This window comes from Natator depressus, chromosome 3 (assembly GCF_965152275.1).
Source record: "Natator depressus isolate rNatDep1 chromosome 3, rNatDep2.hap1, whole genome shotgun sequence".
Taxonomy (NCBI): Eukaryota; Metazoa; Chordata; order Testudines; family Cheloniidae; genus Natator; species Natator depressus.
The window spans coordinates 37,844,054-37,855,936 of record NC_134236.1 but is presented as its reverse complement, the minus strand read 5'-3'; the positions used below and the strand labels follow the sequence as shown (position 1 = coordinate 37,855,936).

Below are 11,883 nucleotides of genomic sequence, written 5' to 3'. Positions count from 1 at the left end.
CAGGACCTATCCTTGCAACAAAGCCCGTTGCCAACTGTGTCCACATATCTATTCAGGGGACACCATCATAGGGCCTAATCACATCAGCCACACTATCAGAGGCTCGTTCACCTGCACATCTACCAATGTGATATATGCCATCATGTGCCAGCAATGCCCCTCTGCCATGTACATTGGTCAAACTGGACGTCTCTACGTAAAAGAATAAATGGACACAAATCAGACGTCAAGAATTATAACATTCAAAAACCAGTTGGAGAACACTTCAATCTCTTTGGTCACTCGATTACAGACCTAAAAGTTGCAATTCTTCAACAAAAAAACTTCAAAAACAGACTCCAACAAGAGACTGCTGAATTGGAATTAATTTGCAAACTTAATACAGTTAATTTAGTCTTGAATAGAGACTGGGAGTAGATGGGTCATTACACAAAGTAAAACTATTTCCCCATGTTTATTCCCCCCCCCCAACTGTTCCTCAGACGTTCTTGTCAACTGCTGGAAATGGCCCACCTTGATTATCACTACAAAAGGTTTCCCCCGCCCCCTCCCCCCCGCTCTTCTGCTGGTAATAGCTCACCTTAAGTGATCACTCTCCTTCCAGTGTGTATGGTAACACCCACTGTTTCATGTTCTCTATGTATATAAATCTCCCCACTGTATTTTCCACTGAATGCATCCGATGAAGTGAGCTGTAGCTCACAAAAGCTTATGCTCAAATAAATTTGTTAGTTTCTAAGGTGCCACAAGTACTCCTTTTCTTTTTGCGAATACAGACTAACATGGCTGCTACTCTGAAACAATTATTTTTCCACTTTTTTTGTAAGCCTGGGTTACCCGCGTGGACACCATAGCACAATAAGCATGGACCCCGCTCAGCTGTACAATGCTGTGAGCATTAAAAACACCTTGTGCCTTATCATGCAGTATTTACACAGCCGATACAGGGGCCGCTGCGCAGAACAATGTGATGCCACACAAGCAGCCCTGCTGGAAGCCACAGAGCAGAGCAATTTGCAGTTGCTAGCAACAGTCATAAGAACATAAGAATGGCCATACTCGGTCAGACCAAAGGTCCATCCAGCCCAGTATGCTGTCTACCGACAGTGGCCAATAGCAGGTGCCCCAGAGGGAGTGAACCTAACAGGTAATGATCTAGTGATCTCTCTCCTGCCATCCATCTCCACCCTCTGACAAACAGAGGCTAGGGACACCATTCTTTACCCATCCTGGCTAATAGCCATTAATGGACTTAACCTCCATGAATGTATCCAATTATCTTTTAAACCCTGTCATAGTCCTAGCCTTCACAACCTCCTCAGGCAAAGAGTTCCACAGGTTGACTGTGCACTGAGTGAAGAAGAACTTCCTTTTATTTGTTTTAAACCTGCTACCCATTAATTTCATTTGGTGGCCCCTAGTTCTTATATTAATGGAACAAGTAAATAACTTTTCCTCATTCACTTTCTCCACACAACTCATGATTTTATATACCTCTATCATATCCCCCCTTAGTCTCCTCTTTTCCAAGCTGAAAAGTCCTAGCTTCTTTAATCTCTCCTCATATGGGACCCATTCCAAACCCCTAATCATTTTAGTTGCCCTTCTCTGAACCTTTTCTAATGCCAGTATATCTTTTTTGAGATGAGGAGGCCACATCTGTACACAGTATTCAAGATGTGGGAGTACCATGGATTTATATGAGGGCAATAAGATATTCTCCGTCTTATTCTCTATCCCTTTTTTAATGATTCCTAATATCCTGTTTGCTTTTTTGACTGCCGCTGCACACTGCATGGATGTCTTTAGAGAACTATTCATGACGACTCCAAGATCTTTCTCCTGATTAGTTGTAGCTAAATTAGCCCCCATCATATTGTATGTACAGTTGGGGTTATTTTTTCCAATGTGCGTTACTTTACATTTATCCACATTACATTTCATTTGCCATTTTGTTGCCCAATCACTTAGTTTGTGTGGACTTTTTGAAGTTCTTCACAGTCTGCTTTGGTCTTAACTATCTTGAGCAGTTTAGTATTGTCTGCAAACTTTGCCACCTCACTGTTTACCCCTTTCTCCAGATCATTTATGAATAAGTTGAATAGGATTGGTCCTAGGACTGACCCTTGGGGAACACTACTAGTTACCCCTCTCCATTCTGAAAATGTACCATTTATTCCTACCCTTTGTTCCCTGTCTTTTAACCAGTTCTCAGTCCATGAAAGTTCCCTCTTATCCCATGACAACTTAATTTACGTAAGAGCCTTTGGTGAGGGACCTTGTCAAAGGCTTCCTGGAAATCTAAGTACACTATGTCCACTGGATCCCCCTTGTCCACGTTTGTTGACCCCTTCAAAGAACTCTAATAGATTTGTAAAACATGATCTCCCTTTACAGAAACCATGTTGACTTTTGTGCAACAATTTATGTTCTTCTATGTGTCTGATAATTTTATTCTTTAATATTTGTTTCAACTAATTTGCCTGGCACTGACGTTAGACTTACCGGTCTGTAATTGCCAGGATCACCTTTAGAGCCCTTCTTAAATATTGGTGTTACGTTAGCTATCTTCCAGTCATTGGGTACAGTAGCTGATTTAAAGGACAGGTTAGAAACCATAGTTAATAGTTCTGCAATTTCGCATTTGAGTTCCTCAGAACTCGGGTGAATGCCATCTGGTCCCGGTGACTTGTTACTGTTAAATTTCTCAATTAATTCCAAAACCTCCTCTAGTGACACTTCAATCTGTGACAATTCCTCAGATTTGTCACCTACAAAGGACGGCCCAGGTTTGAGAATCTCCCTAACATCCTCAGCCATGAAGACTGAAGCAAAGAATTCATTTAGTTTCTCTGCAATGACTTTATCATCTTTAAGTGCTCATTTTGTATCTCGATCGTCCAGGGGTCCCACTGGTTGTTTAGCAGGCTTTCTGCTTCTGATATACTTAAAAAACATTTTGTTATTACGTTTTGAGTTTTTGGCTAGCTGTTCTTCAAACTCCTTTTTGGCTTTTCTTATTACATTTTTACATTTAATTTGGCAGTGTTTATGCTCCTTTCTATTTACCTCACTAGGATTTGACTTCCCCTTTTTAAAAGATGCCTTTTTGTCTCTCACTGCTTCTTTTACATGGTTGTTAAGCCACGGTGGCTCTTTTTTAGTTCTTTTACTGTGTTTTTTTTAATTTGGGGTATACATTTAAGTTGAGCCTCTATTATGGTGTCTTTGAAAAGTGTCCATGCAGCTTGCAGTCTACTCACTGTACCTTTTAATTTCTGTTTAACTAACCTCCTCATTTTTGCATAGTTCCCCTTTCTGAAATTAAATGCCACAATGTTGGGCTGTTGAGGTGTTCTTCCCACCACAGGAATGTTAAGTGTTATTATATTATGGTCACTATTACCAAGCGGTCCTGTTATAGTTACCTCTTGGACCAGATCCTGCGCTCCACTCAGGACTAGATCGAGAGTTGCCTCTCCCCTTGTGGGTTCCTGTACCAGGTGCTCCAAGAAGCAGTCATTTAAAGTATCAAGGAATTTTGTCTCTTCATTTTGTCCTGAGGTGACATGTACCCAGTCAATATGGGGATAATTGAAATCCCCCACTATTATTGAGTTTTTTATTTTGATAGCCTCTCTAATCTCCCTTAGCATTTCAGCGTCACTATCACTGTCCTGGTCAGGTGGTCGATAATAGATCCCTACTGTTATATTCTTCTTAGAGCATGGAATTACTGTCCATAGAGATTCTATGGAACATGTGGATTCATTTAAGATTTTTATTTCATTTGATTCTACTTTTTCTTTCACATATAGTGCCACTCCCTCCCCCCCCCCCCCCCCCGCACAACCTGTTCTGTCCTTCTGATATATTTTGTACCCCGGAATGATGGTGTCCCATTGATTGTCCTCACTCCACCAGGTGTCTGTGATGCCTATTATATCAATATCCTCCTTAACACGAGGCACTCTAGTTCACCCATCTTATTATTTAGACTTCTAACATTTGTGTACAAGCACTTTAAAAACTTGTCACTGTTTATTTGTCTGCCCTTTTCTGATGTGTCAGATTCCTTATGTAAATGTTTCTCATCTGATCTGGCCCATACTTTGTCCTCTTTCATCACCTCCTCCTGACTAAAACCTAGAGAATCTCTATCAATAGACTCTCCTCTAGGAGAAGTCTCTGTCTGATCCATGTGTGCCTCTGGAGCAATTGGCTTTCCCCCAGCTCTTAGTTTAAAAACTGCTCTGCAACCTTTTTAATGTTAAGTGGCAGCTGTCTGGATCCACTTTGATTTAGGTGGAGTCCATCCTTCCTGTATAGGCTCCCCCTCTCCCAAAAGTTTCCCCAGTTCCTAATAAATCTAAACCCCTCCTCTCTACACCGTCTCATCCATGCATTGAGACTCTGAAGTCTCTGCCTGCCTACCTGACTCTGTGCATGGAACTGGAAGCATTTCCGAGAACGCCACCATAGAGGTCCTGGATTTCAGTCTCTTTTCTAGCAGCCTAAATTTGGCCTCCAGGATGTCTCTCCTACCCTTCCCTATGTCATTGGTACCTACATGTACCACGACCACCAGCTCTTCCCCAGCACTACACATAAGTCTATCTAGATGCCTCGAGAGATCCGCAATCTTTGTACCAGGCAGGCAAGTCACCATACGGTTCTCCCAGTCATCACAAACCCAGCTATCTATGTTTCTAGTGATTGAATCTCCCATTACTAATACCTGTATTTTCCTAATGACTGGAGTTCCCTCCCCCATAGGGGTAACCTCAGTGCGAGAGGATACCCCAACATCATGTGGAAGGAGGGTCCCAGCTATGGGAAGTTTTCCCCCTGTTCCCATTGACTGCTCTCCTTCTCTGGGCCTTTCATCTTCCTTAACGGCGCAGGGGCTGTCTGACTGGAGGTGGGACAAATGTACAGTGTCCCAGAAAGCCTCATCAACATACCTCTCTGCCTCCCTTAGCCACTCCAGTTCCACCACCCTGGTCTCCAAAGCCCGTACATTGGTCTCTGAGGGCCAGGAGCTCCTTGCACTGAATGCACACATACACTGCCCGCCCACAGGGCAGGTAATCATACATGCTACACTGAGTGCAATAAACAAGATACCCCCCACTCTGCTGCTGGTCTTCAGCCTGCATTTCTCCTACAGCTACCTAGGTTAAAGATAGGGTTTTTGTTTAAATCAAGAAGTTTTGATTGTAGTTTAGTATAAAGGTTTTAAAGAATGGCAAGTGTACCTTACCCCCTTCCCACTCCCCTTCCAAACGCCCTCTCGAAACTCCCTGTTAGCGGCCCCTATATCACCTTGACATGGTTGAATGCCGTTTCTGAGCCCAGGAAACAAGCACTGACTGGTGGGACCGCATCATTATGCAGCTATGGGATGATAAGCAGTGGCTGCAGAATTTTCAAATGCATAAGGACACTTTTCTGGAACTGTGTGAAGAGCTTTCCCTAGCCCTGAAGCATAGCAATACTAAAATGAGGGCTGCTCTGAGAGTGGCAATAGCTCTGTGGAAGCTTGCAACACCACACTGCTACCGGTCAGCGTGGCATCAGTTTGGTATGAGTAAATCTACCACGGAATCTGTTGTGATCCAAGTTTGCATGGCCATTAACAGGCTTCTGCTAAGAAGGGTAGTGACTCTGGGCAACGTGCAGGACGTAATGGATGGTTTTGCCATGATGGGGTTCCCTAACTGCAGTGGGACAACAGATAGAACACATATCTCTATCCTGGCACCAGACTATCTTGCCAAAGAATACATAAACCGAAAGGGGTACTTCTCAATGGTGTTGCAAGTGCTGGTGGATCACAGGGGCCATTTCACCAACATAAATATGAGATGGTCAGGAATGGTGCATGTCATGAGCATCTTTAGGAACACAGGTCTGTTCAGAAAGCTGCAAGCAGGGATTTTCTTTTCAGACTGCAAAATAATCACTGGTGATGTTGACATGCCAATCCTGATCGTGGTAGACTCAGCCTACCCGTTGCTCCCATGGCTCATGAAGCCGTACACTAGCAGCCTGGACAGCAGTAAGAACCTGTTCAACCATAGGCTGAACAAGTGCAGAATGGTTGTGGAATGTGCCTTTGGTCATTTAAAAGGTTGCTGGTGTTGTTTGCTTACTAAATTAGACCTCAGGGAAAGCAATATCCCCATTGTTATTGCTGCCTGCTGTGCACTCCATAATATCTGTGAAATAAAGGGAAAAAAGTTTCCACTGGGGTGGGGGTGTTGAGGCAGATCGCCTGGCAGCCAATATTGAGCAGGCAGACACCAAGACAATAAGAAGAGCACGTTGAGGGGCTCTGCGTCTCTGTAAGGCTTTGAAAACCAGTTTCAACAATGAGCCAGAGTAATGTGATACTTATCTGTGTTGTTCCTTACCAACTTGTCCCCTCCAATGCATTTTCTCCCCTGTAAACTCCACCCCCACCAACCACTGTGTGTTAAAGGAGAAAAAGCTCTTTATTCATTCATCTGTTAAGTTTTGTGATGCACACAAACACATAGAGACTGAAAAGAAAAGTAAAATAATCTGGGGCAAAAGGGTTGATAATACTATGGGGGGGAGAAAAAGAAAGTTTACTTACAGGTGCACTGCAATAACAATCAAAGGTATGGGAATGTGTGCCTTCTGGTCCTTGTACCCTCCCCTGGTGTTGAGTGCAAGTGATACTTTCCCACCCACTCCCTCCCTCCCCCGTCTCATAGGACGTTTGAGGGAGGAGGATGTAGAACTGGGCGATCACGGCAGCAGGTTCAGCATAGGCTGCAGAGGGACTCTAGCATCCGGCTGCCTCTCTTGAACCTCAACCAGACACCTCAACATATCTGATTGCTCCTTCAAAATCTGCAGCATCTCGTCCTGCATGGCACGCTATTGTTCCCTGCATGTTCTCCTGTCCTCCCTGTCCATGTCCAGGTTCTCAGACAGTGTAATCCTCCATGATCTGAGCTCCGTCTTGTCACTCTCAGAGGCATGCATTAACTCATTAAACATGTCCCCCCGAGTCTTCTTCTTCCACCTTCTAATCTGGGAAAGTCTCTGTCCCGGTGTGGAGGATGTGCAGACAGACAAGGTTTCAGCTGCAAAGAATGAAAAGCACAAGGGTAGCATTGACAGTACATACATTGTTTCTGGTGCAATGTTAAAACACCCTCTATACACTTCACTGCAAGCCACAATGTAATCACAACCGCTAGCTATTGCAAGAGTCAATTTGCTGCTCCAGCCATGGTGAGTAAGGCCATAAGACACACTGCTTTTGTGAAGACATCCTTGGGATCACAGGTTGGAACTTGAGAAAAGCCCACTCTCCCCTAGCAACCTGGATAGTGCTTGAGGACAGGCACCAGTGTAAAGCCCCCCAAATAATTTGTTTTTTTACAAAAGTGGCAGCAGGTTGGGCGGGGGGGGGGAGGGCGACAAACAGGAAGCCACTCTCCTCTTTTTTTCTAATGCTGCTTGCAATACATAGTGATCCCTTCCAACCACAACTATGCCACATCTAGGAAAGCGTGGTTGTGTGACCCAGATTTCACCAAACGGGAGGTGGATTGTTTTCAGCCCAAGGGCTAGCATTGAAAACTTCCCCCGTTTCTCCTAGGTGACCCTATGTGATATCATTCTCCTGAGGGTAACAGAGGTGGAAAGGGAGCAGATGCTGCAAGCATCTGGGTACAGACCTGGTCCAATGCTGTGTGCTTCAATGATGCCAGCAGAGTTAATACCGGAGTGGGGTGGGAAAGTGTCCTACCATGGTGGATGAAATAAGGCAGTCCTTCCCAGACACCTCCTGTAAAGGATTGCAGAGTACTTCCATGAAAGCCTCCTAGAGATCTCTATGGAGAATTCCCAGGCCATCCCCATGCATATAAACTTTTTTGGAGAGCACCCTCTGCATAGCTGGAGTGGCCACTGATACCCACTACACCTACTTTTTTGTTCAGATTAAACATAAAAAATAATAGCATGTAACCCATACAGTTTGATTGGATATGTGTACTCACCAGAGGTGCCTTCCCCGGCATCACACTCCGCTGCCAACTGGTCCTGTGAAGGGATGGGCTCCAGAGTTAAAAACAGTTCTTGTCTGTCAGGGAGAATGGATCCTCCACTTGCCCACTTCACATTCTCCTCCTCTTCCTCATCAACAATGTCCTCCTCGTTGTTGCTCGAGATCACCTGGGGTTCCTGGGAGGTATCCAAGGCATGTTTTGGGGCAGTAGTGGGATCACCGACAAGGTTCCCTCTAATTTTTTTTGTTCACGTGTGGAATGAATTTTGTTATGGGCACCACTATGGAGGTAATATGTGGTGGGGGTGGGGCCGGGGATGAAGGGTTTGGGGTGCGGGAGGGGGATCAGGGCTAGGACATAGTGTTGGGGTGTGGGGGTGAGGGCTCTGGCTGGGGGTGCAAGCTCTGAGGTGGGGCTGGGGATGAGGGGTTTGGGGCATGGGAGGGGGCTCAGGACTGGGGAAGAAGGTTGCTGTATAGGGGGTCAGGGCTCCAGCTGGGGGTGTGGGCTCTTGGGTGGTGCTGGGGGAGAGGTGCTCCTGCCTGGCCATGGTAGCTCGGGGGCCGGGGGAGAGGCACCTCTCCCCAGCCAGGGCAACTCCAGGCCCCGGGCTGAAGGAGAGGCACTTCTCCCTGACCTCAGCAGCTCTGGGGCTGGGGCCAGGGGAGAGGTGCCTCTCCTTGCCTTCATGGCCCTTGATTGCCTGCTGCGCATCTTAGAGGAAACTTAGGTCGCCACCGAGAATCGCATGCAGCTCATAAAAGCGGCAAATCTGTGGAAGAGAACCAGAAAGACTGCTCGCCTCCCTTGTCTTCTGGTATGTTTCCCTAAGCTCCTTTATTTTCACGTGGCACTGCTGCGTATTCCTGGTGTAGCCCTTCTCCCCCATGCCTGGCATGATCTTGACATAGATGTCAGTGTTTCTTCTGCTGGATCAGAGCTCTGCCTGCACACACTCTTCTTCCCACACAGCAATTAGATCCACCATCTCCTGTGTACTCCATGCTGGAGCGCGTCTGCCATCTTCAGTCTCCATGATCAGCTGTGCTGGTGAGCTCTCCATGCTGATCAACAGGAAATGAAAATTCAAATGTTCCTGAGGCTTTAACAGGGGAGCGGCTGTTCCCTGTGTACCTGGCTGACTTGCAGTGGAGTTGAAAGTGCTCTCCAGAGCGGTCACAGAGGAGGACTGTGGGACACCTCCTGGAGTCCAATTCATTCAAATTACACAATGCAGTGTCTACACTATCCCCATGTCGAACCGTGGATGTCAAATCAAGCGCTACATCTCTCGCACAGGTGGAGTACAGAAGTCGACTTTACAGGCCACTTAGGTCAGCAGAAGGTACTCGGTATTGTAGTCACACACATTACTAGATTGACTTAATGTGGCTTATGTTGACCTAAGTTTGAAGTGTAGATCTGGCCATAGTTGGGAAAGCAATCATGCTCCATTACTTCTTGTTTTGACTCTTGGCCCATATGGCTGCTCACAGACAGTCTTTTGGTGCTTTGCTACATTAGCTAATATGGTTAATGAGTCTTTGCTTTCTGAGTGTGTTCATTATCTGTAGCTGTTCATTGTTAGCAGAAAGAAGCCAAAGCTTTCCCCTTTGTATCTTGCAGATTTCTATCCTACAACTGATCCCTTACTAAAACTCCTGTTTTGGATAGTGGGAAGGGAGAGATTGGAAAAGATGGTTGTCCTTTAACTAAAGGCAATTTTGCCCGGGAATGGATTATATGAGAGGTTTCAGTCTGGCTTCAGGGAGAACACCAGTAGTGGGATTGCTTTACTTAGCGGCACAAATGATTTATTACTAGCTGATTATTCAAGTTAAATTACATGGCTCCTTCTGATAGATCCTTCTGCTGCTTTCTGTACAGTAGATCTTGGAATATTACTGAGTCATTTGACGGAAATGCTTAGATTATGAAGAACTGTCCTGGCTTGGTGTCATTCACCATTTATAGGGCATTATCAGTTTGTAACTGGGCAATTGTGGATCAAATTCTTCCTCACTGGCTCCATTACTCTCCAGAATATAATATCCTATAATTCTCTCCCTTTATTTGCTGCAGATGTGGACAAAATTCTCTAGCAGCATAATATTAACTTTAATTAGAACACAAACAATATGCATTTGTCTTTTACAGTTTTGGGCAACAAAAATGATTAGGGGTATGGAACAGCTGCCGTATGGGGAGAGATTAATAAGATTGGGACTTTTCAGCTTGGTAAAGAGACAACTAAGGAGGAATATGATTGAGGTCTATAAAATCATGACAGGTGAGGAGAAAGTCAATAAGGAAGTTTTATTTACTCCTTCTCATAACACAAGAACTGGGGGGTCATCAAATGAAATTAATAGGCAACAGGTTTAAAACAAACAAAAGGAAGTATTTTTCAGTCAACATGTGGAACTCTTTGCCAGAGGATGTTGAGAAGGCCAAGACTATAACAAGGTTAAAAAAAGAACTAGATAAGTTCATGGAGGATAGGTCCATCAATGGCTATTAGCCAGGATGGGCAGGGATGTGTCCCTAGCCTTTGTTTGCCAGAAGCTGGGAATGGGCAACAAGGGGATGGATCACTTGATGTTTAACTGTTCTGTTCATTCTCTCTGAAGCACCTGGCATTGGCCACTGTTGTAAGACAGGACACTGGGCGAGATGGACCTTTGGTCTAACCCAGTATGGCTGTTCTTATGTCTCTTGCAGCAGTTTTGCCCATGTCTACGTGTTTTACCAAAGCATGATCTGTGATGGTCACAAATGATTTGAAACTGAACTGAGATAATATGTATTTGTTTTTTGCAAATCTTCTGCTTCTACTAAGTAGTTGTTTTCTAGGCAATCTAATCTATCTATCATACTGACTCAGTGCAAGGGGATGGACTAGATGACCTCTTGAGTTCACTTCCAGCCATCCTTTTCTATGATTTTATAGCTGAAGTATGCATCACCTTGCATTTGGGGGATCTTTCTCCGAAGAGTATAATATATAAGCTACCAGAGTTAGAAGACTTGGAATGAAAATAGAGTTGGGGGAAGTCGGGGGGGCGGGGCGGGTTAGGCTGGATATTAGGAAAAACTTTTTCACTAGAAGGGTGGTGAAACACTGGAATGCATTACCTAGAGAGGTGGTCTCCTTCCTTTGAGGTTTTTAAGGTCAGGCTTGACAAAACCCTGGCTAGGATGATTTAGTTGGGGATTGGTCCTGCTTTGAGCAGGGGGTTGGACTAAATGACCTCCTGAGGTCCCTTCCAACCCTGATATTCTATGATTCTATTACATATCTTGTCACCAGGTTTGCCTTTCATCATCTCAGAAGTCTTAGAGTAAAACTGCACTTTCGCAATGTTGATATTTTAGTTTTTATTTTGCTTGACTTTTAATTTCTCCCCTGGAATCTTCGATATTATTAATGCACACATTCTCTAGTTTTCACAATATGAACATTGGGCGTTATTCTAAATGCCAGGATTGTCTCTGGTAATACAGAGTTGTTCTTAAGCCACTTCACTGGCTACTAGTACTGTTTCCGTTTTACTTCATAATCATATTGATCATTCCCCAACTACTGCAATGATTATCACCTACTTCTTTCTAATACCATCTGTTTCAATAGGCCTTTAACGCCCCTAGGATCATCTGTTTCCAGACTCTCATCTTCAGACATAGGAAAGCTTTTACTTTCCCATCTAGAAGACAGGTCTATCACTTTTGGATATGGAAGGTAGAACGTTTAGCAATGCCACTACAAGACCATCCAATGAACCCTTCGCCAGAAACATACCCCATGGGAACTGTTTATATTTTTGTTTTTCTG

At 44.6% G+C, this 11,883-nt stretch overlaps 1 long non-coding RNA gene across 1 annotated transcript; it reads right to left on the bottom strand.

Annotated features, from left to right (window-relative positions):
- Positions 1–6,575: 6,575 nt before the first annotated feature.
- On the bottom strand, positions 6,576–8,315 carry LOC141983825 (uncharacterized). The gene is made up of 3 exons (XR_012638535.1): positions 8,043–8,315; positions 7,719–7,828; positions 6,576–7,118 (listed from the first exon to the last, which is right to left on the bottom strand). It is a non-coding gene; the product is annotated as an uncharacterized LOC141983825 (long non-coding RNA).
- Between the last annotated feature and the right edge of the window lie 3,568 nt (positions 8,316–11,883).